The 27,660-nt window shown below is 42.1% G+C and overlaps 1 long non-coding RNA gene across 2 annotated transcripts; it reads right to left on the bottom strand.

Annotated features, from left to right (window-relative positions):
• Positions 1-27,660, bottom strand: LOC141512923 (uncharacterized). 2 transcript variants are annotated; one of them, XR_012475629.1, is made up of 3 exons: positions 27,561-27,660; positions 16,405-16,519; positions 1-227 (listed from the first exon to the last, which is right to left on the bottom strand). It is a non-coding gene; the product is annotated as an uncharacterized LOC141512923 (long non-coding RNA). The 2 variants fall into 2 exon arrangements; XR_012475630.1 differs by lacking the exon at positions 27,561-27,660 and adding an exon at positions 19,646-19,705.

Raw genomic sequence — 27,660 nt, 5'->3', positions numbered from 1 at the left:
AGTAGGACTGAGTAGCCCAGGACTACCGTCTTTTCTTTCAGAGAAACTCTGCCCTGCTCTGTGGATTTCATCCAATGATGATCGGAGATGCTAGTGAATAGGCAGGTTCCCCCCATGGACTCCAAGTCAACACTGAATGACCCCTTGTTGCGTCTTCTGGTGGGGATTCTTGGGTCTGCTCTGATCGTCCCGGCTGACATGCCTTCTGACTCACAGATTCAATGATTCTGTAAGATGAGAGAGGAAAGAGCTTTGATTTGGTCTTTTGGTTTATTTTTGTAAAAACAGGGGAGTGTTATGTGATGCTTCCTGGTCAATGAGTCTCTGCATCTGGGAAGCCCCTGGGATGAAGAAAGGGAAGATAGCAAAGCCTGAAAGGTCAGATCTTGGATCCAACCCCCTCCATCCCAAGGAGGACCTCAGGGGAGGTGACACTCTCCTCCTTCCCTTCCTGCCCCAGATAGAAAACATGCACTGCCCAATGATCCAGAAAGTTCCTGTTCTCTGTGGCCTCTTGCACTGGGGACTGATACCGGATGTTATTCTTGAGCCTTTCCCAAGGAGCAAGGACCGTGGACAGCAAATTCAATCAAAGTGAGAACCAGCTGAGGAGAGGATGTCTGCCCAATGAAGAGTTAGGTTTGCTGAGAAATGAACCCTCCTCCGCTTCTGTCCCCCCCAGGCTGTGCTTTCTCCCATGGCTGAGACAGCCAGGCTTGTCCCTGCCTTCTGGATGGAGGTGGTGACTCACCTCTCCCTGGCTCCAGCCAGAATGAGAGGATGTTCAAATGTTAGAGCCCGAAGGGACAGCAGAGATCCTTGAGTCCATTTTACAACCGAGGAAAACGAGGGAGGGACCTCAAGCCACATAGTGAGTTAATAACTGTCCTTGGACTTGAATCCAGGTCTCATGATCCCCAGTCTGCAGATCTCTCCCCTATCCCACACTCACCCAGGCTGCCCAGATCAGCCCAGACTGTTCTCCCCAGCTTCTGAAATCATAGCTTTAGAGCAGGAAGATATCTAGGAAGTCATACAACCCTACCTCCTCATTTTACAGGTGAGAAAAGTGAGACTAGTTGGTAAGCGACTTGCCCAATAGCTCATAGCTAGTAAAGAGCAGAGATGAAATTTGAACCCATGTCTTCCAGTATCACATTTCAGGAGGAAAATGGGCCATAAGAGGAGTAGCTAGGTGGTGCAGCAGATAGATCTCCAGCCCTGGAGGCAGGAATTCATCCTCATACAATTAACAATCACCTAAATGTGTGACCTTGGGCAAGTCACTCAGTCCCATTGCCTTGAGAAACCCAAAAGGAAAGAAAAGAAAATGGTCCATAAAGGAAGTAGATAGGTATTCAGGGGATAGAAGCTGACCCAGACAGAGATGAAAGTAACTCACTAAAATTCCAGGATGCTTCATATAATGAGATAACATGGCAGATTAGAAAGAACCCAGGATTTACTCTAGAGGGCTAAGTTCAATGCTCATCTCTGATACTTAGGCAAATCAACCATTTTTCTCATCTGCAACATGAAGAGAATTATTTGTATTACATGGTTTCAACTTCAGGCTTGACTACTCACTGAACAAGTTGCTCATCATCCTTGGGTCTCAGTTTCCTCATCTGTGAAATGGGGAGGGTGGAGGGACAGCTAAAAACTGACTTCCTTTCCAGCTTAAATCTGTGATCCTTGTCCTCAACAAGTTTATGATCTCATTATGATTTAGTTTCTCTGTTGAATTGTTCCCAAGGATAATTCATCATTGTGCTCTCTGTAGGTAAGATTCTTGAGGGTGTGGGCAGTGTCTGCTGGGGGCAGGTTCCCCCTCCACACACCCATGCCCAATTTGACAAAGGATTTTCTCCAATTAAAGTGGAGAATACTCTGTCAGTACACTGTGAATCGAAGAACTGAAATCTGGTTCTCATCTCACTGTGTGACCTTAGGTCAGTGACTTAGCATCTCCATCTCATTCGTCTCCATCCATGACAAATGAGATTAAGAGCACCTGCCTTATTAGTGTCCTGAGGGATCTAATGAGATCACATCCTTGAGCATACTTTGGGAACTACAAAGTACCAAAAGAAGGAATAGATAAGACTATTATTATTATCAAATATTTGTTAGTTAAAACCAGCTTGCAAAAAATGTAGGGCTGGAATGTGTGAGAGAAACTAAAAATAACATATAAAAAAGAGAAATGAACCCATTAGTTTCCTTAATTCTGTGTTTAAGCTACAAGAAGTAAGGAAGATGGAATTAAATACATCGACGGGATAAGGAGAATCAAATGCGTTAGGGCCATTTTGCAGAGGAAAAACTAAGGCATCCCATAAAAATCATGATTTGCCCATAAAAAGCTGTTTGTTCTTTGTTCTTGAAGAAGTGACACATGCATGCCAAGCACCTGAATTGGATGGGGGTGGGGGTGGGGGGCTGTGCTATGTCCCCAGCCTCACTTTCTCCTCCAGAGTCATCTTGGTCCAGTGGCCAGATAGGAATAACTGGAGATGACCTGAATGTGAAGCAATCAGGGTTAAATGACTTACCCTAGGTCACACAGTTAGTAAAAGTCAAGAGGCTTTTAAACTCAGGTCCTCCTGACTCCAAAGATGGTATACCCACTGCACCACCCAGCAGCCCTCACTTAGGTCAGAGCGGTTGGGCAGTGTGGTGGATAGAGTAGCAGGCATGGAGTCAGGAAGAAAGGAGTTCACATCTTGCCTCAAATACTTCCTAGTTGTGTGACCCTGGACATTTCACTTAACCTTATTTGCCTCAGTTTCCTCGTGTGTAAAATGAAGTGGCAAAGGAAAGGGCAAACCTTTCCAGTATCTCTGCTAAGAAAAATCTCAAATGGAATCTTGAAGAGTAAGATATGACTAAAAAATGATTAAATAAGAACAAAAAACCCAGTCACACTGGATTTTTCTCTCTCCAAATCCGTTCCTCTTTCTATCAACAAGACTCGGAAAGAGAAAAGTCACAGAATCCTCCACCTTAGCGTGAGAAGGTACCTCAGAGGGAATCCAACCTATCCTTAGGGTGAAGCCCATGATGGGAAGGAAAAGTGAAGCCCACATGATTTTCAGTTTCAGTCAAACTGGTCCACATACCATTCACTAAACTCCACCGTTCCTCTCCCATGCCCACACCTTTGCACAGACTCCTCTACCTGGTGCGCGTTCCCTTCTCACCACTTTCTCTTTGAAGCCACAGTTGCCTTCAAGGCTTTCTCCAACGTTTAGGAGCCACCTCCTACCTGCTAGTGTACTCTTCCTTCACAAATTCCCTTGCACTTAACTTGTCTATTGTAGCTCCTATGAAAATGTAAGCTCCTTGAGGACATGATCCAGTGTGGGGCTCAATAAATGCTTTTGGAATTGATTGGAAAAGTAAAATGAAGTGAAGAGATGGAACAAAGCTGGGGCACTGATCAAGCTGTCTGAGTAACCTGTGATAAGGTGGAATTATCAGAATACTGGTGGGGGGGGTATTAGTCCTAAAAATAGGATTTTCCCATCCTGTTTTTTTTTATAGCCAGTGAAAAAATAGATTTGCATGATGATGTGGGAGGAGAAAGGGAGAAAGAAAGGAAGAAGGAGGGAAGGAAGGAAGGGAGGGAGGGAGGGAGGGAGGAGGAAGGAAGGAAAGAACGAAAGAAAAAAGGAGGGGAGGAAAGAAGGAAGAGAAGGAGGGAGGGAGGAAAGAAGGAGAAAGAGAGGGAGAAAAGAAAGGAAATATTTAAATACCTACTACATAGCAAGCAGGGAGCTACACATAACAAATATTTCATTTCATCATTTCACCCAGAATAGTTATCCTGGAAGGTGATCATCTTTTCATAGTTGGAAAAAACCGAGGCAGACTGCAGGTAAATGACTTACCTGGGATGACACAGCTACAGTCTATCTGAGGCCAGGTCTGAACTTGTGTTTTCCTGCCTCTGGGCCCATGGTCTATCCACTACATCACTTTGCTTCCACAGAATTAAAATTTGGGGGTCACTTTAAAGTGCCACAGAGTGTGAATGATGTGGGTAAGCATATCTTACCAACAAAGAATTAGGCAGGAGAAATAGTCTGAAAGATGTCATCACAACAGTGGGATTCCAAAAAGGGATATGGGCAAGTGTGATGGATCCCAGGCCTAGGAGCTCCCCTGATATCTGGATAATGACAGGAGAACTGGAGTAGGAGACAATGCAGATCCACTGGGGTATCAAAAACTGGTTAGAGATGATAAGAAGCAGGTTTGGGTTTTCCTTAGCACCTACCTTCCTAAGAACCAAAGGATGCTCCTATGATAACTTTACATATATGTGTGTATGTGGTTCACCCTCCCCACCCCTATTAGAATGTAAGCTCCTTTATGGCAAGAGACATATTGCCTTCATATCCTCAGAGCCTGCCAGAGTGTTTGGCAAACAGCAGGTCCTTAATATATGTTCATTCAATCAAAATTGTCTGACTTTATTTTCTTAATGTTCCTGATATGTTGAAAGGACAAACTGATCGCCCTTCTCTTATATAAAATGAAACTGAGACACAAAGAGATAATGACTTACCCAAGGTCATACAGTTAATAGCAGAGCCAGCACTTACAGCTGTGGCTCCTATTATTCCCATCAGCCTACAGCTATTTTCCCACAAGCAGAGGAGTTGGTCTTCAGAAGTTTCCAGAACTGGGTAACTGCACGTATCATTCCTTCCCTTGAGCTCCAAACTGACTCATCAAAGGGTGAGTATTGTCTCTGAGTCCAGGGTCTAATGTCTTGGTCTTCTTTATTCCCTTGACTTCCTCTCCTGCCCCTTGAAATGACACTGATTAGCCCTTGGATCCGAGCCAAGGAGTAGAGATCATTCAAGATGCCCCTTGAAGAGGAGGAATTCTGGCACCTGGAGCAAATTCAGTCTGCTGAGAGAAAGGGCTCAAAGAGAACAGTCTACCCCGGGCAAATGCAGTTGCTCCCAGGGAAGCCCAGAGGAGGGGGGCAGAAAGCACATGCAGCACAAAAGAAGAATGCAATAACTCAGTGAGTGACAGTGGACAACCCCCAGGAAAAAGTTGGGGTGGGGGACAAGCAGGGAGAGAGGGTTGAGACCTTTATGATATTAGAAGGAACAGAGTCACTGGGAGACTACAGAGAATGATAGCCCCAGGGCTGAAGCTTTAATGCCCCCATAATGTTAGCACCTTGGGGCAAAGCCCTAATCACCTTATCTTAGTTAAGACTGGGCAGAGGCCATTCTTGTCTCAGTTTACTAAATTCCCCAGGCTTCCTTAGGTTGGGCAGCAAGAACTCGGATGGGGATGATGCAATGGTCATGGAGTCAGAAAATCAGGTTTCAAATACTGTCTCAAACATTGAATTTCCTCTTCAATTACCCCCTAGGTAAATTGAGTTTGTGTGTGTGGGGGGGGTGTGAATGAGAGAGATGGAGAAAAAGAATTAATGTATCTTGTATACAAAAATATCTCAAAAATACTTTGGAACACCCTATATACATCATTATTTTTATATGTTCATGCACAACATGTGTGTATGTATGTATATATATATATATATATATGTATGTATGTGTTTTAAGATTAAAATTATGCCAAAACTTTTGGGATATTCTGACTACATATAAAATATATAGAACTATAATATCATGTGTGTTTAATATAAAAATATGATGCTACTGATGATGTCCTCTGTTCTTGAAGAAGACTACAACATCAGAGGGGTGATACCATGACAAGCACATGAACTGGATTGGAGTGAGGGAGGCCTGTGCTAAGTCCCCAGCCTCACTTTCTCTTCCAGAGCCTAGATATGGATCAGGATGACTGGAGAAGACTCTGGGTATGAGGCTATTAGAGTTAAATGACTTGCCCAAGGTCACACAGCTAGTAAGTGGGCAGTAAGGGGCCAGCTAGGTGGCACTATATCAGATCAGATAGACTGGTCCGGGAGTCAGGGAGCTCTGAGTTCAAATGTGACCTCAGACACTTATATATAATATAATCTTCAAAGTATATTTGAAGAATATTCACCATATGTTATATGCAATTCAAAGAATATCCAAAAAATATTCAAATAATATAATATTCAAAGTTTAGCTTGGCCCATAGTGGGCACTTTATAAATGTCTTCCGATTGATTGATTGAACAATTGATTGCTTAAGAGTAGCTCATTCTGGGGTAATTAGGTGGCATCATGGATAGAGCACCAGCCCTCTAGTCAGGAGTACCTGAATTCAAATCCTGCCTCAGACACTTAATAATTGCCTAGCTGCATGACCTTGAGCAAGTCACTTAACCTCATTGCCTTGCAAAAAGAAAAAAGAGAGAGAGCAGTTTATTCCAAGCTCTTATTAGTCTGATCAGCCACAGTCAGACACACTGTGAATTGTCTCTAACACAGAGATGCCATTTTGGTCTTCTTTACTAATGAAGGTCAAGAACCAACCAAGAGTAGCTCAAAACTTCCTGAACAAAGCGTTTTTTGACTTTTGACCCCCCCCCATTGGAAAATGAGTTCTTTGAGCTCAGTAACCTTGTATTTGCCCGTTCTTTGCATCCTCATCACTTAACTGGTGAGCATTTATTCATGCTTTCAAAATACTTGTAGACTGACTGCCTGACTGTGTGAACCTGACTAACCACCAAACCTCTCTGGGCCTCAGTTTCCTCATCTGCTGGTGGATCACCAGTTGGCCGGATGCCTCCGAGGCGCTGTCCAAATGCTGAATTACACTCCTCGAGGCTACATCTTGCCCCACACATCACAACAAGGGGGCTGGGGGGACCGGGTCAGGGAGGGAGGGAAGGGAGGGGAGTCGCCAGCTATTCCTCAGGTGACCTGTGTCCACTCTTGGCCTAGCTTCTCTGGGTGGAAATGAGATTAGCTAATACCATTATTGGGAAAATGAGCAATCAGACCCATGAAATCGAGGGGAGCCCAAGAACAATATAGCCTATCAGCAGGCGATGCTTGGGCTCCTGCAGCCCTGGGCCCCATCAAAGGCAGACAGATAATAGATGAATACAGAGAAAAATCCACTCACAGCTGGGCTCTGCTTCAAACAAACCCAGCAGATGAAAATCCAATTTGACAAAAAATAAATAAATAAATCAGGAGACAATTAGTTACTGATGCCCTCTTATACGGATGCCCTTCTGTGCTAAGCCTTATGGGGGAAGCAGAAGCTTAAGTTGGCTTGTGAAGCCCTAACTCTCCAACACAACAATTAGAGAATAAACATGATAACAATTATAATTGTTATTATGAATAGAACATCTATTATAGGCTAAGCACTCTATAAATATCATCTCATTGTATCCTCTCAATAACCATGGGAGATACTGTTATTATGACCCATTTTTATGGTGAGGTAAGCAGAGGCTGGTTGGCTTGTTCAGGGTCACCCAGCTAGTAAGCATCTGTGTGACAGCAGGCCTAGTGTCCTATGAAGTGCCAAACTAAACAGAGTAATATGGTATGGGCTCTGAGTTCAAATATCAGCTCTGTGGGACTTCTGATTTCTGAATTCCTTCTCAGAGCCTCAGGCTCTTCGACTATAAAGCAGGCAGGTTGGATGAGATGATCTCTGAGTGGCCTCTGTGGGCAGCCAGGTGGTATAGTGAATAGAATATTAGGTCTGGATTCTAGAAGAGCTGAGTTCAACTCAACTTTGGACAATTATAGTTGTGTGACCCTGGATAAGTCACTTGACTGTCTCGTTTTCATTGGAGAAGAAAATGACAAACCACTCCAGTATCTTTGCCAAGAAAATCCCAAATAGAGTCACGGAGAGTCAGACATGACTGAAAACAAAAGCAACATGATCCCATGGTCCTTTACAGATTTAAATCTGATGATTTTGAGCATCCACAACATATGATGCAAACAATATGTCCCACAGGGCAGGGAAGAAGACATTGGTGAGGGCTGGAGAAGGTTTTTGGAAGAAGATAGAGCCCACAAGACAGGCATCACAAAAGAATTTGTCCTAAGAGCCTCCTAACTCATGAATTCTCCTTGTATATATAAAATATGGCTCCCTTTGCAGAAAGCTGATTTACACATTCAACTTTCCAAGAGCCCTTTCCATCATACAAGTGAGCCCAGAAAGGAGAGTGATGCATGGACCAGGGCTCACGTCCACAGCTGGGGAAGACAAACAGCACATCCATCATGCTGGACCCTGCCACCAGCTTGATTACATAAGAAAATCATTTCCTTCTTTCAGAAAGAATGTGTGATTGGACCCAGGGCAAGGGCAGGAGGAGGCCAAAATGGAGTTTTAACTGAGGCTGAGTCTGTGGGGAAATTCCAGTAGAGTCCCAGAGTTGACAGGAAATTCAGAGGTCATCTTGTCTTGGGGAAGCATTGTACAATGGAGAAGAGTGCTGACTTGGAATCTAAGGACCTGTTTTCAAATTTCACCTTTCCTACTAGTCCCTGTGTGACCTTGGACAAGTCTCTTAATCTCACTGGGTCTCATTTTGCTCCCCACTCCCTTGCAGCTCTGAATCCATGATCCTTTGACCTAGGCAAGTCTGTACCCAAATTCAAATCTCCTTTTAAACCTATCAGACAAATAGTCATTCAATCTTTGCTCAGAGACCTCTCATGAGAGAACAAACTCAATATGTCCCAAGACAACCGATTTTGCATTGAAATCATTCTCCTTATTAGTACATTTTTTTCTTACACAAAGCTTAAGTTTTCTTCTTTGCAATTTCCCATTATGCCTATCTTCTGTGTGATAGCTCTTCCTATATTTGAGAAGGGAAGAACCCTCCCTGTTCTTGTCTATAGGCCTTCTTCAGATTAAATGTTGCAGTTTATCTTTATGGATCTTGATCTCACCTTCTGGTACTGTGGGGGGATTTAAACCAAAATAAAGAGAAAAGGGGGTGAGGGAGAGTGAGATAGGGGGAGGGAAGGACAAACAGATAGATAGACAGAGACAAACTCCCCCTTCCCAGAGAGACAGATAGAGAGATAGAGCAAAAGATGGAGACAGAAATCAAGAAAAAGAGTCAGAGAGACAAAGAAATAACTGTGGGGAAGAAGGAAAAGATCTTAATTTTTTCATCAGCTAGATGGAGATAATAACCCTTTGCTGTCATTTTTCTATATGTGTTTTGTGAGAAGCATATTAAATAAAGAATATCAATAAAGGCTTGATTTATAAGTCCAAAAATGTCATTGAAATACACAACAATATTACTATAGTTTTCGCTCCCAGGTAATCTTCTAACAGGGTCCTCTGGAGAAAATATCTTTAACCAGATGACTACACTGGAATGACAAAAAATCAGGTACTAATAATAAGACAAAGGGAAGTTTTAAGGGGATGGGGGAACCTTCCTGTGTCTCCAAAAATCTAGTCTTCCCAAGTGGAGTAAAACTGGATCTGTATCTAAAAAACAAGATCAGCCCATCCCTTCCCTGCTTTTCGCTCTCCACCACTCCCAAACTCATTTACCACCTCCAGACAGTGATGCAAAAAAGGATGCTCTTCCTGGGGTCCTTGGCCTGCTTCCCAGGGTAGAAGTGTCTATCATTGTAATGTACCATCTCAAAGTCTATCCCAGAGAAGACAAAGGGCTCAAGGGATTTTGATCTTCAGCTCTGCTGTGTGGGAACCATTTTCAAAAAACAAAAAAAACAAAAAAAACCTCTTCATGCCTCCACTCTGACCTCCAGTTCCCCCACCAAGAAATTATGGGGCAAGGAAATATTTCACTTGAAAGAGATTTGTTTTTGTTTTAATGTTTTGTTTTGCTTTTTCAGAAATAACTTATTTACAGAATAAGTGCTGATGACTTAGGGTCAATCAATCTTGAGTCCTAATCTGGGTGTTTCATTTTCTTCAAAGGATGTGATGAGAGCCCTTGGCCAGAGAGGACCTGGGGTTAGGGAACAGAAGGGTCTGGAGAATGCTGTTTTCTGGTGGAGTCGCATGTCACACTCCTTGGGGACTCCGGCCTGCAGCTCAGGGGACAAGGCCTGGGCAACTGGACACTTTGCAGCTGGCCCACTGGGTTTATTTTTATGTCTTTTTATCAGTCCTCTGGTGTTCAGGAATTGTGTACTCAGGAGACTGGAGTATGGCCAAGGTGCCACTCCAGCAGTCAGCCACAACCCTCGTGATCCCAACTCATAACAGACGAGCATACAGGACCATTTATTGATTTGTGGACACCATCTCCCTCATTTGAAATGAGTTCATTTGCATGGGTGTAACAATGCAAAAGCAGAGAATCTTGGAATGAGAGATGGAAGACCTTAGAGCTCAGAAAAACATAGATTCAGAGTGAGAAGAGACCCTAGAGGTCAGCAAAGTCAACCCCCTCCCCTTTTAAATAAGGGAAACTGAGGCCTCAAGAGGCAAAGGGACTTACCCAGGACCACACAGAATCCAGGTCCAGCCCAACATCAACTATACCACATTATCCCTAAAGCATCAAGGTTGACCACCTCAAAAAGAAACTGAGGCACAGAGAAAGGGGGAAAATGTCATTATCTCTGATGTCTTAGCTAGTAAATGACAGAATAAAGACCAACCCAACTCTAATGGAGTAATATAATCTTTCCGAATCTCAGTTTCCTCACATGTAAAATGAGAATGATACTTACAAAATCCACATCACTGATTTTTGGGGGGGGGTTTATAAATCTGAAAATGCTTCAAAAGTCTGTTATCTGATTACCCAATGAATTTAATTCCCATTAATTGTGAACTCCTTGAGGTCAGGGTCTGTCTATTGCCTTTATTTGTATTAATTAGTAGTATGCCTTTCACAGCAGAAACTTATTAAAATTAACTTGATTAATAAATTCATCACTATCCTCATTATCAACACTACAACCATCAATATGTTTTGTAACCCATGGCCCCCAAACTCAGACAATAGAATGACACTAACTCCAAAGTGATGGAACCCCAACTAGAGTTGTCTTTGGGAGATTTCAGGATAAAACTTGGTGTAAACTCCTATCTAAGTGACCACAGTTGAAGGCAAAAGAGTCACTAGCTCAATCATGAGAATTCCAGATGAAGACACACAAGAGTATGTTCTGTCAGACACAGAAGAGAGACCCAGTCTGGCCCTTCCCTTCTAAATCTCGAAACCAGTTGAGGTGCTATCTCCTACAAGAGGTCTTTCCTGATCATGTCCCTAATCATTAGTGCAAATTTAGCCCCGGAATGAGGTAGACTTTTCTAACAATTAATTATACAAGAGAGAAATGACTGTGGAGGTGGTTGGATTCACACACTCTGGAGATTTTAAAACAGAAGGTGGATGACTCCATTATAGAAGAGATTCTTGTTAAGGAACAGGTTGAGCTACGTGACTTCTGAGATTCCTAAATCTGAGCTGTAAGTAGCAGACGGTGAGTAACATTCTTCTATGAGTACAGTAAGTGACTGTATCAGGTCACTTCAGTTTCAACATCTCCGTGGAAAGAGCACTTATATTGAGTATTTGGGTGAGAATTCTAGGTCTCTTGTGTGATGTGGGTCAAGTCATTTAACTTCTCTGGGCCTCATCCATCAATGAAGAGAGTTCTTATTCAATGACTACTCAGGTCCTTTTTTTTAATCCATAATTCTATGGCCGGACTTTGAGTACTGGGCTCAACATTTCCAAGCTATGTGAAACTAGACAAGTCATTCCATGTCTTTTAAGCTCAGGGTCCTCATATGTTAAATATACAATAAACAAAACAGGTCTGGCATGAGAAAAGAATTTTTGTAACTGTAAAATATTAAGGAGTTGTGAGTTGTTTGGTGATTGGGTTTTGTTTTTATTTTCTCTAAATCATCTCAAGAGGATTCTACTGTGCAGGGCAATGGGAACCAAAAACTGTCCCTGCCCCCACCCCAGAAAGATTACAAACTTCCTGTTTGTCCCTCAAAGGTCAGGGAGCCCCGCTGGGTGAGGCTAACAGAGGGGCACAAAACAACTATGTGTTTCTCACGCCCAGGACCTCTCTGAACCGCATGTCATTGCCACTGCAGTAGGAGAGAGCCATGACATTGGGGTCATCATTGCTATTCCTAAAGCTCCAATAACAGAAAACCCCTGGGTGGCCCAGGCCCCTGAATGACCTTGGCAATGGGAGGGCCACCCACTGGAATGGTTGCAGAAGGCATCGTCTCCCCCCAGTCTTCTCTTCTTTCAGGATGATCTGGTGCAACCCTTTCATCCCAAAACACCACGGCCCCACCCCATCCCCACAGATACACCCTTCTCTCCTGGGTCAAGGTTAGTTTAAGGAATGTAAACTGGTCTGACTCTGGCTGGGCTAGACATCATGGGGAACATATTGGTTGCCAAGAGCATACCATTAAGCAGCTGAGAGTCAAATATCAACCATTTCCATCCTAACCAACCACCCTAAAAACAACAAGGAGTTTCCATTCTAATGGGAGAGGACAACACATCAAGAGGAAGATGGCCAGGGAGGTTATTATTGCTGGGAAATAGTTGGGAAGTGACATGGATGCTTCAAAGGAAAATTAGGGGAGAGAAAAGGTGTGGTTGAAAAGTCCTTCAAGGTTGGGCTGGGAGGGGATGAAGACTTTCCCCAGGGCAATGGGTGGATGAGAACAATTTGTTCTGACAGTCACAAAGGCAGGAAGCAGAGTCTGATGCTTTGCTTGGAGCTTGATCAGATATCAAAGACACCAAGGTCACCAATCCTGAATGGGCTTTGCCACTGGGATCTCATGACTGAAAGAGAGAATGAGGCTCGTGATTTTGTGAAATTCTCCCTCTCTTAAATCCAAGGGCGTCAACATATCACCTGTAATAGCACTGGTCCTCTTTGAAATGGGGGACAAATAGTTTCTTCTGTACATATGGTTCTTAGTTGAGGGAACTCTCTTTGTCAATGCAGGTCAGCATCTTTTCTATAGCTGATCCATCTTCAAATTCTATCAAAATTGACTCTTTCCATTTCCAATCACATACACATTTGACAACCTGGTCCCTTGTTGAAAAGAAGGCAGAATTTAGAACATTTTGAGTTGAGTAGCTCACTCCAGTCTTGAGTGTCTGGAAGAAATGGGTCTCCTATCTTATGTCTCACCATTGTGATCAAATGAAGCAGGGAGATAAAACAGACATATGTCACCCCCACATCAGCAGCTTAGGAAATTAGATTGGTGGGAACATTTCTGACCTCAGTCTAAAGGCTTAAAACCCAGGAGAGCAAGAGATTGAAGAAGCAGGTGGGAAAATGACACTGGAGCAAGAATCCAAAGGTGGCTAAAGGACAGAAGAGCATAAAATGCAAGCCCCTTGATGACAGGGACTGTTTCTTTTTTTCTCTTTTTATTCTCATCATCGTATGGCTCGTCATTAGTTCTTGAAGAGGACCAAGACATCAAGAATGCCATGACATTCAAGTGAATTAAACTTAACTGAGGGAGGGCTAGGTAAAGTCAGCAGCCTCATTTCTTCTCCAGAGCCAGCTGGGGAGATACAGATAAGGACAACAGGCCATGACTCCTACTGCAGGGGGAGAGCTCACATAGAAGGACTGGTTTTAGTGAGGAGTAAAAAAAAATACAAATAAAAATAATTAAAATAGCAATAATAAACAAGTTGTATTTATATGACATTTTAATATTTGCAAAGCACTACACAAATGTTCTCTAATTTTAATGGAGAGGTTTATGGAAAGTCAGCCTTAGCATCAGTAAGACCATTGTGGATTCACTCCCTACCTCTGACCTGTACTAGCTGGGTGGTTGTTTGTCTTCATTTTCAAAGAGGACCAGTGACATAACAGGGTGATGCCTTGACCCCATAGAAAGTCACAGTTTCTCAGTGTCCCCAGGCAACTCTCTAAGGACTTACAAAGTGCTGGAAAGTCAATGACCTTCACTGGCAAAGGGAGTCCCCTGAATTAAGAACACTATATTCAGATGAAATCATAAGTTTAGATAAGGGGAAAGGGAAAAGGAGAGAGAGGGAAGGAGAGAGACAGACAGAGACAGAGAGAAAGAGAGACAGACAGTCAGAGACAGAGACAGACAGAGACAGAGAACAGGATAAATAAGAAGAAAATGAAGGATGATGCAATTTGAAGATGAGAGAAGGTAAACTGAGGAAAGACTCATAGAATGACTTGAGTGACTCACTTTGGAAGTGGGAGGTTGTTTTCAATCAAGAAACTTTCCCACAGTGTCCTTTCAGATTGGGATAGGTATTGGGGGAAAAAAGATAAAACTAAAACATCCCCTCCTCTGAAGGGACTTACATTCTATGGAGGAACCAAGGATCATACATGAGTAGATACAGAATGAATAAATTCTAAGCAAATTCAAGGCAGTTAGGGAGTCAGAGCACCAGCAGTTGAGGAAATCACTAAGCATTGAAAGACTTGTGAGGTTCCAATAATTGTGCCCAAGAGCAGGGCTTTCCAATACAAAAGAGAGAAAGTCTTTGCCCCCAAGGGACTTCTATTCTAATGAAAGACAGAATACCTTTGAGGGAACTGTAGCCAAGGAAAGGAATTCTGGCAGTTCTGCTTCATAGATTTAGGTGAGATGAAGCTGAGGGTTGAAGACAAAAGGAAAGTTTGAAATAGTGGCTTTAGTCCAGATAATACTGCTGCTATAAAGAGTTAGGCAGTAAGTGGGTGGATGGACCAAGGTGGAGCCAGGAAGATCTGAGTTCAAGTTCAGCCTTAGACACAAGCTGGGTGCCCTAGGCAAGTCTCTTGGTTTCCTGATCTTCTAAATAAGGATAATAAAATACCTCCTCAAATTCCTGTGAGGATAAGATCAGATAATATTTGTAAAGCACTCTGCAAAACACTTTAAGGTGTTTTCAAATTCTAACTATTATTATTATAAAGATTTAAGATTGTATAAATTACTATAATAATTATATAATGTTACATAACAAAACTATATAATTAATTAATATATTTAATATATCTATAATATAATTAATATAATATAACAAAACATAACATAATATAAAATGTGAATGTGAAATAAAAGGGGAGAAAGGAGCAATGGGGAGCACAAAGGAAAAAAGATCACATCTGGTTGATGTTAAGCAAGGAGGCCTTCCTGGAGGCATTTGAGCTGGACTTTAGGCACTGGTTGGCCACTTACTACATGAGTGATCTTGAATGAGTTTTAGTGCCAGTGGTCCTTGGTTTTCTCTTCAGTAAATAGAAGGACTGGAATTTAAGAATACCTCAGGGTGGTTAGGTGGCACAATGGATAGAACACCAGTCCAGTGGATAGATCACCGGCCCTGGAGTCAGGAGTACCTGAGTTCAAATCTGACCTCAGACACTTAATAATTCCCTAGCTGTGTGGCCTTAGGCAAGCCACTTAACCCCATTGCCTTGCAAAAAAAAAAAAAAAAAAGAATGCCTCAAAGGAGCAAGCAAATTTGCATTCACTGCCATGTCTAATTCTTTTAATGCTGAGTATTAGAGTGAGACCGTTTGACTGTAGAACTATGCCCTATGACTCCCCTGCAGAGGTAACAACCACTCTGACCCAGAGCTGTCCATCATCTGCTGCCTATTGCAGTTTCCTTTACCTCCTTCTGTGTCTGCAGTGATCTCTGAAGGGCAAGGGCTGGTCCTGGCTACTGGGGACAGATGGAACCGGGAGCAGTTTTATTATTTTTGGAAAGGGTAACTGGAATAATCATTATGTAATAATAAAAATATTAACACACATGTTTTGAAAAGCATAACAACACTTGTTTTTTGATCTTTACAAAAAACCCAGGAAGTGGGCGACCACTCCCAGTGAACCAATGAGGACCCAGAGGAAACAGAAAAATTAGGTGACCTACCCAAGGTCACTCACACATTAGCAACAGAACCAGGTCTAGAAATCATTTTGGTGCTTTGGGATTTTTCCACTAAGCCATACTGCTCCTGGTCAAGATTATTCTGATTAGACTGACACACTTGTTTGGGCTATCGTTTATATACATGCAATAAAACTTTGAGGAGTCAAACAAACAAAACAAACCAAAAAAAAAAAATTATAAAATCTAAGAGGGGGGAACAAGTTCTAAAAAAGGGAAGTAAAGGTTGGATGATGCTCTTAGAATCACAAAATTGGTATAAACTTTTGAGGTTGGTGAGTTGAAATGTCTACCCTAAGTTATCTGTTCTCCAGGCTAGATATCATGAGTTCTTTCAATAAATCTTCTAAACATGTTCCCAAGGCCCTTCTCCAGCTTGCTTCCTTCCCCTGGATTTCTAGTTTGTTTATTTTCTTCTGGCAAATATGGCATCCAGAAATGAGCATGGCTCTCCATATGTGGTTTGACCTGGGAACAGCAGAACAGAGAAAGGATCATCCTCGTTCCTGGAAATGTCAAATTATCTTCTGATTACTCACCTGCTATCCTCCTTCCCAGTAGAATGCAAATTCTCAAGGCCAGGGACTGTTTTGGCTATTGTCTTTGAATTTCCAGTCCTCATATAAGAGTAGGTGTTTACCACAGATTGATGACCTACCAAAGGGAAGCCAGGCTTAGACACCCATCAATTAACCTCTCTGCCAATTTCATATATATACACATATATGTGTATATATATATATATATATATATATATATATGTGTGTGTGTGTTATATATAGATGTATATCCCTAAATTTTCATTATATTTATAATTGTTTATTAAATATTATACATTTCTCTTATTTTATATTTATTAAATAGTTGTATATTATATATATATAGTAATATTTATAAATTTTGTACCCTACAGGACTTGGGATTTCTTTGGTATAAAGAATTCCCAAGGGATGAAGGTCCCTCCACCAATGCAAGTTAACATTTTCACTGAAACTTACAGTTTAAGAGAATTGACTCAGGGCATTGAAAGTTTCTGTGCTCAGAGTCATAAGCCAGGGTGTGTCTTGCACCCCAGGCTTCCTGACATCAAGGGGCTGGATCTCTAGTCACTATAAAATACTAGCATTATTGTTTCTATTTAGTAGTTGAGAAAACTGAGAGCCAAAGAGACCAAGTGACTTGTCCAAAGCCCCACAGCCAGTTAGTGTTACTTGGAGGATTTGAACCCTGATGCAGGCCTGAATCTGAGTTGAGTGCTTTTTTTTGATTCAACCTGAAAGGCTGACATGGCACGACCCACACTCTTCTCTTGAACACAATTGATAAGAAGGCTGACCAGAGCTGGGGGTGCCACTGATTGCTGGACAGGAGATGCCCCCTTATTTTTTTCAACCTCCTATAATAAGAAAACTTCTAAACAGGAAAATGAGGAAACGGCCAATAGAGGAGGTAGGAAAAGTTGACCAAAGCATTGCATTTTTTTATCTGACCACCCATTTATTTGGCTTCAGGTAAGTTGAGTCGTTTATCAGCTCTACACCCAAAAAAACAATAGGGGTTGAATTTGCAGCCAGCACCCTCCTCCTTCCCCAGGAGGGCTGGTAGCCCTTTTCCAAAGGCAACATTAATAGGGCAGACAGGTCGCACAACAAACATTCCAAACCCAGGGAAGAGGTCATTGGCTCTAGAAAAAATGTAGCAAATAGGGGTCTTTGGAACGACTCTGGAAGTTTGAGATCATCATTCCATGCCAGGATTCCAGGACCCTGAAAGCAGAATTTATTTGACTGATGCAGCAAACTGACTGGGGGGTCATCATTTCTTCTAGGAGCCAGGAACTATCAGGAGAGCAGCTGACCCATACTGCCCATATTATTGGAGAACACAGAGAGCCAGTGTTTGCTCTGTACCCAGGTCTAGGTCCAAGAAGTCCCCTGCCCAGCTGGCAGATGGACAGTGTCCAGGAGGCAGAGGAAGATGGAGGAGGGAGTGCTCATAAAATCTGAGATGCCTAAATAATAACTGACACATATTGATCTTGACAGTTGGCAAAGTGCCTTAGATATATAGGATGTCCCAAAAATATTTAGCACAAAGTTTGAAACTGCACTAAGACTTTTGAGACATCCTGTGTTATCTCACTTAAAATCCAGGGCAGTTAACTTGACTCAGTGGATAGAGTACAGGCCCTGAAGTCCGGAGGACCTCGGTTCAAATCCGATCTCTGACATTTAATAATTACCCAGCTGCGCGACCTTGGGCAAGTCAATTAACCCCATTGCCTTGCAAAAAAAACAAAAATAAATTAAAAATCAAATCCATATCACCCCCCTTTGAGAAGGGCAACACAATTATTATCATCATCATTTTACAGAGGAGCAAATCATGCATGTACCTATTTGTTAAAGCCCATCAGTAATTTTGGAGAGAATAGTTTTAGCTGAATGAAGTGTGTAGAAACTAGACTGAAGGAGGATAATAAGGGATTGATAGAGAGGAAGGGTAAATGGTAGTTTTACTCCATTCAGTTACCACGCCATCTCTTCCCCAACCCCTCACCCTTTACAGACAAATATCTGGAGAAAGGCACTTGGGTTTGATTGCTCAATTTTCCCACAGTCTAGTCTCTCCTCAGTTCCTGCCTTGGTGACAGTAGAGGGTCTTACCTTCCTTCATTAGAGGCAGGACTCTGATTTCCCAACTAGCATTCCTCTCTTTGAGAGCTGGGACTGTTAGAATATCATCTTCCCAGAATGTGATCTCCTTGAGACTAGAGACTATTAGAATATTGTCTCCCTCTAGAGCATGAGCTCCCCAAGACCAGGGGCTGTAAGAACACTGTCTTCCCTGCCTGAATATGAGCTCCTTGAGATCGGGGTCTGTCTCCCGCTAGAATGTGAGCGCCTCAAGAGAAGGGACTACTGAAATGGTGACTCCCTCTAGAATATGAGTTCTTTGAGAGCAGAACTGTTAGAACATCATCTTCCTTACTAGAATGTGATCTCTTAAGGGCAGAGTCTAGATTTTTATCTTTCCTTTGGATCCCTAATTCTTCTTTGTGATTTTTTTGCAAGGCAAATGGGGTTAAGTGACTTGCCCCAGGTCACACAGCTAGGTAATTATGAAGTGTCTGGGGTTAGATTTGAATTCAGGTCCTCATGACTCCAGGGAGGGTGATCTACAGCACCACCTAGCCGCCCCTGGATCCCTAATTCTGGCTCATAAAGGACTTTAATAAATGCTTGATGATTGATTAATTCATAGAATCATAGATTTAGAGCATGAGATTATCCAATCAATCCTTTCAATTTACAGATAAGGAAACTGAGACTGACAAAAGTGCCACCCATGGCTATACAGATTCGAAGGTGGACTTTGATCCCAAATATAGACTTCTATTTACTATACCACCCTGTTTTTCAGTCAGTTCATCCAAATCCTCATATAACCATGAAGGCAGAGGACCACGATGAGAGCAGGTAGGAAGGAAATGGGGTCATCAGGAGAAAGCATGGTTTTCAACAGCTTTTACAATGGAAGGCAGGAGAGGGATGCATTGGCAGTGAAGTGCCCTAAAAATTCTATTTATATTCACTGTCTCTACTACCCCTCCTCACTGCTTCTCAACCCTTTATAATCTGGCTTCTAGTCTCATCACTCAATTAAAAATGCTCTCTCCAAATTTGTCAGTCTTCTTGAATTGCCCAATTGGATGGCATTTTCTTAGACCTCAACCTTTTTCTGATTTTTTGCTTTTCTGCATCATCTGACAGTGCTTACCATTTTCCTTTCTGTGTTTTCAAGACGGTGCTTTCTCCCGGTTCTCTTCCTTCTAGCCTGACCTATCTTTCCATGTCTCCATTGTTTGATCATCATTCCTATCTCACTCCCTAATTTTGGGAGTTTTCTAAGGTTCTATCCTAGGTCATCTCTGCTCCCTTTCTGTGATCTCATCATTTCCTGTGAATTCAATTTTCATTTTTCCAGAGCTCTAATCCTGTACCAACAATTAATTATATATTGAACATTTTCAACCAGATGTCCCATAAGCATCTAAAATCTCAACAAGTCCCAAAGAGCCAACTAATCAATAAACATAAATTAACTTATGTGACAGATATGCTAAAACTCTGGGGATTTAAAAAAAATGAGACAAAAAACAGAATTCATTATTTCCACCAACCTCAATCCACCTCTCTTCCAAACTCCCCAATTTCTACAGAGGACACCATCATTCTTTGAGCCACCCAAATATGTAGGATGTCATACTCCTCACTCTCCTTCACCCCCATACTTTCAAGTTGTTATCAAGTTTTTTTGATTGCATTTCAAAAACTTCTTTTATATCCACTCCTCTCCTTTGCACCCACCTTACCACCAGACTACCTCAAACTCTTATCAACTCTTACCGGGATTATTTCAGTAACTTCCAGAGAGGGTCCCCTATCTCAATTCTTCCTCACACAAACACACACCTCAACTCAGTCCTCAGAGATGACAAACTCCCGGCTCCAATTCCCAAGAACCACATTAAAATGTAATCAGGACATATTTAACAAAATAAATAAAACTGTAATAAATATAAAATATAAATGCAAAATATAATAAAAATGTAAAATATAGCAAATAAAATATAAATTTACATACAAATATTATATAATATAAAATATAAACATACCATAAAATAGTAATATAACATATACTATATAGTCATTTTAGTAGATATAGTAATATAGTAATATAATATAGATACACTATATAGATAGTAGTTTTATAACTATAAAGATATATTTATATTTATAGAGGTTTATAAATAGAATTATAGTTATAAGCATAAATATAACATAAAGCATCATAGCTCTCTAAATCAATATGAAGAAGCAGGCATCTATTTCTATTTGGCTTGTCACCAGTGCAGTTCATACAATTTCCAAAGTGACACGGATATTCTCAGGAAGTTCCAGGAGCTCATTTATATACCAACTCTTATTTGGCATTTAAATATCTTCTCAGGCAACCTTCCAATCTTACTTCCAATCACTCTGCTTCACCCATTACCTACTTCAGCTAATCTAAGTGAGGCATTGGGTATGGTACTTCCTGGAATCAAGCAGGCCTGAGTTCAAATCCAATCTCAGACATTAATTAGGTGTGTGATCCTGGGCAAGTCTGCCTCAGTTTCTCCAACTGTGAAATGCATCTCCTTCCTAAGCTTATTATAAGGATCAAATGAGAGCATATTTTTAAAGTACTTAGCACAGTGCCTGGCCCATAATAGTCACTCAATAAATGCTTATTCCCTCAGAGTCTTCCTGCTGTCCCTCACAAATGACATTCTATATTCCCCCTTTCCATGCCCTTGCAAAGGCTTGGAATGCACTCACTCCTCTTCTTCTGTTTGTTAGAAAGAGACTTAAGGGGGTGGTTAGGTGGCTCAGTAGATAGAGTACCGGCCCTGGAGTCAGGAGACCTGAATTCAAATCCAACCTCAGACACTTAATTACCTAGCTGTGTGACCTTGGGCAAGCCACTTAACCCCATTGCCTTGCAAAAAAAAACTAAAAAAAAATAGATTCAAGTCCAGGGTTAACTTTAAAATGGGACCCCTCATTTTCTAGTAACCAACCCCCTAAAAAACACAAATATTGTTTTTATTTTGTATTTACTTAACTATTTATTTTGTATTTATTAGTTATTTATATGTGTATAGACTTTCATTCCTCTCTCTGCCCTCCCCAAAACATATGGTATTTGAAGATAGAGATTGTTTTATTTGTATCTTTGTATCAATAGAGCCCAAAGAGGCAGGATAGTGTAACAAAATGGGCTGTCATCAGGGCCAGGGAGCCCAGGGTTTGAGTCCTACCTCAGACAGGATGCTGGTTCTATAAACCTTTCAAGTCACTTATCCACTTCAGATCTCCATAACAAAGATTATGAGGTTGCAGAGAAGATGACCATTGGTATTGATAGAGGGAGTTTAAGCATCTGGGACTTCCTTATGCCACTGAAGCTACAGGGCTCGCTCCTATCCCTACCACAGAGCCTGGCAGGATATCTGGCACCATTCATGAAAGGTTGATGAGTGACTGAAGTTTAACTCAAGCGGATCATCAGCCTGGGTGATAAGTTGATAATTTTTGCTGAACTTTTATCCCTTCATTTTTATATTATTCTATTACTTTATTATAAATATTAAATATTATATTTTTCACAGAGTAAGGGAGAGGAGTGATTCAGAAATTTAAGTGATATGCAAACAAAAGATGTCCATAAAATATGTTTCTTGGACATCTAGAATGCGCAGTGAATGGAGCATTGGTTCTGGAGTCAGGAGGACCTGAGTTCAAATGCGACCTCAAACATTTAATAATGTATCTAGCTGTGTGACCTTGGGCAAGTCACTTAACCCCCATTGCCTTACCAAAAAAACAAAAAAATATTTCTTGAAAAGTTGAGGGAAAGAGGTTTTGGGACTGTTTTTTGTTGTTGCTGTTATTTTTAATCAAGGAATCCCAACTCTTGTAGATTGATAGGAAGGAGTCAGTGAAGAGGGAAAGACGCAGCTGAAAAGAATTGTTCTCTTGTCTGTGTTGCAATAATGGCAGCTAGAATTTAAAAGAGATTAACGCATTTTTATCTTCACAAGTCTGGGAGGTAGGCACAATTCTTATCCCCATTTTACAGATGAAGAAATTTAGGTAGGCAGAGGTTAAGTAACTTGCCCAGTATCACATAGCTCAAAAATGTCTGAAGGAAAATTTGAACTTAGGTCTTCCGGAGAGGTAGGAACCTTTCTTATAGCTTGTTTTATAAATAATGATAATGAAAGAGTCAGAGTTTAAGGAACTTGTATACAGCTACATAGGAGGTAAGTATCTGAGGCTAGATTTGAATTCAGGTCTTCCTAACTCCAAGTCCAATCCTTTATCAACTGAAACACTTACCTGTTCTATAGAAAGGAGTCTTTTCTCCAAAATGGGTCCCAATCCTTAGATAATTGCATAAGTCCTAAACTCTGATATTCTGTGATTTCATGAAATTGGATAAGAGGAACTCTTCACTCTTGGACATCACTCACATTGGTGAAAACAGGGCAATGCAGAGGAACAAACAATGGAGACCGAATACTTTCTCCCTGTGAAATCAAACAATTCACTTAAGCTCTATGGGCCTCAGTTTCTCAACCATGAAATAAGGGATTAGACTAGATAGCCTTTAAAGGTCTCTTCTGGTCCTAAATCAATGTTTGTTTGATTCCAGTGGTGTGACCTTGGACAAATCACTTCACTTCTCTAGGCTTCATTTTACTCTTCTGTAAAATAAGGGATAGGGACAAGACCTGAGTTTCATTAGAATAAGGAATTCCCACATGTGGAAAAATCCCCAACAAATATGGGTCACCACCTCCTCTGCAACTCGTAGCTTTGGTGCTGGGAATCCTGGGAGTCTGAGTGACTTGTGAGGATCATACAACCAAAGAGAAAGTTGATGTTTGTGGCCCCTGGACTCCTTTCCAACTCTAAATCCCACAAAATGTTCCACTTTACATCTGAGGTTCATTTTGTAGACTCTATTTACACAGGGGGAAACTGATGCCAATAGAATTGTCATGACCTGTTCAAGGTCACAGGGCCAACGAGTTTCAGAATCCAGACTCCAATCCAATTCTCCTGGCTCTTTCCACACTGCTAAAGCCCTGATTCCTGTGCCAGGGAAGCAGCTGCATTGCCCCCCACCCCTGCTGTGATCAGAAACCTGAAGAAAATGGTTTCAGTTCTCCAGACCCAGGGGGAGGTCCTTGACCAGGGCTGCCAGTACTTCCAACAGTAAGAAGATATACAGGGCGACTGAGAAAATGACCCTTTAATCCTGAAAAACAGGCCCTGGGGAGAGCAAGGCCCATTCTGACTCAGGAATGGACAAGGCTGGGTGTTTTGGACAAAAAATGCTCCAGTTTATAACCCAGGAAACAATGAAGCCTCTGGCTGACCAAGCCACCTAACCAGCTCACACAGGATAAAGGAGATTTGTGAGGAGACAGGGAACAACTCAGCTGCAGGAACCAACAAGTCCATCCCCCTACTGGTGTTCAGTCATTAATTCATTTAATAGGCATGTATCAAGGAAGCGTGGCTTCAGAATGCCTTGGGCCCAGTTCTTGGATTTATTAGCTATGTGACCTTGGGTTAAGTCATTATATCTCTCTAGTCCTCTATTTTCTCAGCTACAAAATAAGTTAGTTGAACTAGATAATCTCTAGTGTTCTTCCTGTTATGTTATGTTTGTTATGTTGTTATGTTATGTTATGTTATGTTATGTTATGTTATGTTATGTTATGTTATGTTATGTTGGCTTGAACATGTTATGTTCAACCAACAACTGCCATGAGAAAGTTGGGTAACATATTAGGGACTAGACTCAGAGGAAAGGTCCAAGCTCCCATATTTCTCAGCTGTTGGCTCTCCCTCCCTCCCTCCTCTCTCTCTGTTTCTTTGTCTCTCTGTCTCTGTATTTGTATGTATTTCTCTCTTTCCCTCCCTCCCTCCTTCTCTCTCTCTGACTTTGTCTCTGACTCTGCATGTTTCTCTGTCTCTCTCTGTGTCTCTCCCTCCCTCCTTCTCTCTCTCTGACTCCATCTCTGTTTCTCTGTCTTGGTCTCTCTCTGTCTCTCAGTCTGTATCTCTCTGTTTCTCTGTCTTTCGTTTTTATCTGGCTCTGGCTCTGTCTCACTCTCTGTCTCTTTGTCTGTCTATGTCTATGTCTCTGCCTCTCTGTCTCTCTCTCTCTGTCTCTCTCTCTCTCTCTCTCTCATACACACACACACACACACACACACACACACACACACACATACAAGCACAGTGCCCTTGCATCCACATATGAAGCAGGGCAGCCTGAGGGAGAGATAGTGGGCAGTCAAACCGCCATCACCTTGCCACCATCTCTCCTCAGACCCTAATGGAGAAAGCCTAGAACTCTGAAGACTGAGCCTTGGGAAAAGTGATGCTCCTCTGTACATCAGACCTGCTTCCAGCCCAGCTGCCACAACCATCTTTGAGGGAAGAACTCACTTTAGACAAGGGTCTCCTCTATTCAACAACTAACTGGCTTCAAGGGACAGATAGGTAGAAGAGCCTCGGAAGAGGTAGCATCCTCAGAGTGCCAATCTTAAATCCATGGCAACTCTCACAGACATCATCTGAGCAAAATAGTTACTGTGGAGACAGGGCCAGGCATCCCCACCAGCTTTCACCCAAGTGCTGCCCTCAGGCCAGGTGAGCCAGCCAGGCTTTCTGAGGCAGAGCAAGAGGCAGCAGGGGTTAGGTAGGTCAGATCTCAATGGAAACAGCCCTCCTGGGGTTTACATTCTGATGAAAGGTATTCTGATGGAAGATCTAGGTGATCATAGACAAGGGAGGTTACTGGGAAAGGCTTCCTGTACAAGGGAGCATTTAAACTGTCCTAAAGATAGCCAGGGAAGCTAGGAGGTAGAGACAAGGAGAGAGTGTGTTCTGGTCATGAGGATAGGTCATCAAAAGTCCCAGTCTTGTTCCAGGATTAGCAAATAGAGTCATAAAAGCTACTGGAGGGGTTGGTCATTTCAGCACATTTTACAAATGAGGAAACTGAGGCAAACAAGGTTAAGTGACTTGCCCAGGATCACACAAGCTTTAGTTACTCACTATGCCACCTTCTCTTGACCTCAGTTAAAAAAAAGAGGGAAGGTTGGACCAAATGAGCTCTAAAATGTCTTCCATGGCTAAATCCTATGATCTCATACCAAAGAAAATCTCTCCAATTTTCAAAGACCATGAGTAAGGGGAATCCCCCCACATGGCTCCAGGACATCCCTCACTGTCAGGGCAACTTGCCTTCCCAGTGTCTCACCTCAATCACTTGTACTAAGACTCTAATCCATTTCAAGCTCGCTATTATTCATCAGTTTTTCTTCTCATGGGATTTCCTGGAGCCAAATGTTCTTTGAATCTTGGGCCAGTCTTGCTGGGTTCCTTCCAATTGCTGTTTAATTACTTTAGTGGGTAGCAGTGTCCCAGTTTCAGGGGGAACAGATGGGATGCTGTGGAAACAAACTGTGAGCCGGGAGGTGTGTGGTGACCTGATATCAAGGTCAAGCCAATGGAGATGTCTGACCATGGAAGAGACCCAAGAGTGGAGAGAGGAGACTAACAAGATGCTCAGGATAGAGAGACTCCTCTCTGGCTCCAGTTTGAGCAGAACCAACAGCCCGAGCTATATCTGCAGCATGGGATGGCCTATACCAGGCCATATTCCTTATTTCACTCCCTATTCTGACCAATGGCACTAATTTGTGAGGTGATTGGTGAGATCATGAATGGTCTCGGATGAAGCTGTCTCTTTCTGAAGGCAGGGCAAGGGATCATTCTGTGGATGGGGTTAGAGGTCAATTGGTGACCAGTATGAGAAAAGGCTCTGACAAAGGGTAACGTCATTCTGTGTCCAGGATAAGGATTCAAACTACAGCCAGGGCTAGAGGTCATTCTGTCCTCAATATTAGAGGTCATTGTCAGACTGAAATTAATGGCCAGTATATGGACAGGACTAAAGGTGAGTCTCTGGACAAGGTTAGAGGTCAACCGATGATCAGGATTAACAAAGGTCAGTGGAAAGGTTACAGGGGCAGTCTATGGTCAGCTTCTCAGTGTGTCCTCATCTACTGAGGATAGATTCTCAAAATAAACTCCCTGCTATATAGTTGTTGTAGTTTGTACTCTGTTCTTAAAGAAGACCATGCCATGAGGAAGGTGATGCCGCCGGTTCCATCAATTTTCTATGTACTGAAGAAGGAAACAAGGCAGACTTTGATGTCATCATTTGCTTGATTTTCAAGAGTCACATCAATCAGTGCCAATCCATAGATTATTCATTGCTGGGTCAGTTAAGTGATGTTTAGTTCACCTAATGGTAAGTTTTAAAAAGGAAAGAATTGGAAATATTCTCTTTTTTTGAGGCTCTTGCAAGGCAATTGGGTTAAGTGACTTGCCCAAGGTCATACAGTTAGATAATTATTAAATGTCTGAGGTCACATTTGGACTCAGGGACTCCTGACTCCAGGGTCATGCTCTATTCACTGCATGGAAATATAGAATGCTGATGCATCAGATACTGGACCTTGACTCTAGCCCCAAACTTGCCCATATACTGATCCTTCACCTTGGACACAGACTGAACCCATAGCTCCAGACACGAAGTCTTACCCTTGGACCAAAATGATCTTTAATCCCAGCCACAGACTACCCTTAAACCTTGGACACTGTTGGACCCCTGAACCCAGACAATGGCTAACCCCTAATTTTGACCATAGATTTACCTCTAACCCAACCTTCTGATCCACAGCTCCAACTGATTAGTTTGACAGTAGGTATAAATAACAATCACAAAACCTTCCTGTTTAGAGGGAATTAGAGGAGGTTAGGGAAGGAGACTTTTCAAGTCTGAGAAGGGGGAAAGGAAGGAAGCGGATCACCTGAGCCTGTTTTCACCCAGCATCACACACCTGGAGTGGGGGTTGCTTAAAGGAAACAGGAGAGTCAATTCATCCCATAAATGACCCCATTGAGTAGAGGTTGGCCTAAGACCCAAATCAGAGAATTAATTGAAGCAAAACAGAAAATTGCCAGGCAGAGACATGCCATCTTCCTCTGGTACTGACCATTTCTGAATTTCTATCCGGTCTCCTTGGAACATGGGCCCCTACTTTAGAACTTGTTCACTCTTAGTCTCTTACCCAGGGACCTCCCACCCTTGGTTCC

This window comes from Macrotis lagotis, chromosome 1 (assembly GCF_037893015.1).
Source record: "Macrotis lagotis isolate mMagLag1 chromosome 1, bilby.v1.9.chrom.fasta, whole genome shotgun sequence".
NCBI classification, from domain to species: Eukaryota; Metazoa; Chordata; class Mammalia; order Peramelemorphia; family Peramelidae; genus Macrotis; species Macrotis lagotis.
The sequence above is the reverse complement of the archived record's forward strand: the minus strand, read 5'-3'. Positions and strand labels throughout refer to the sequence as shown.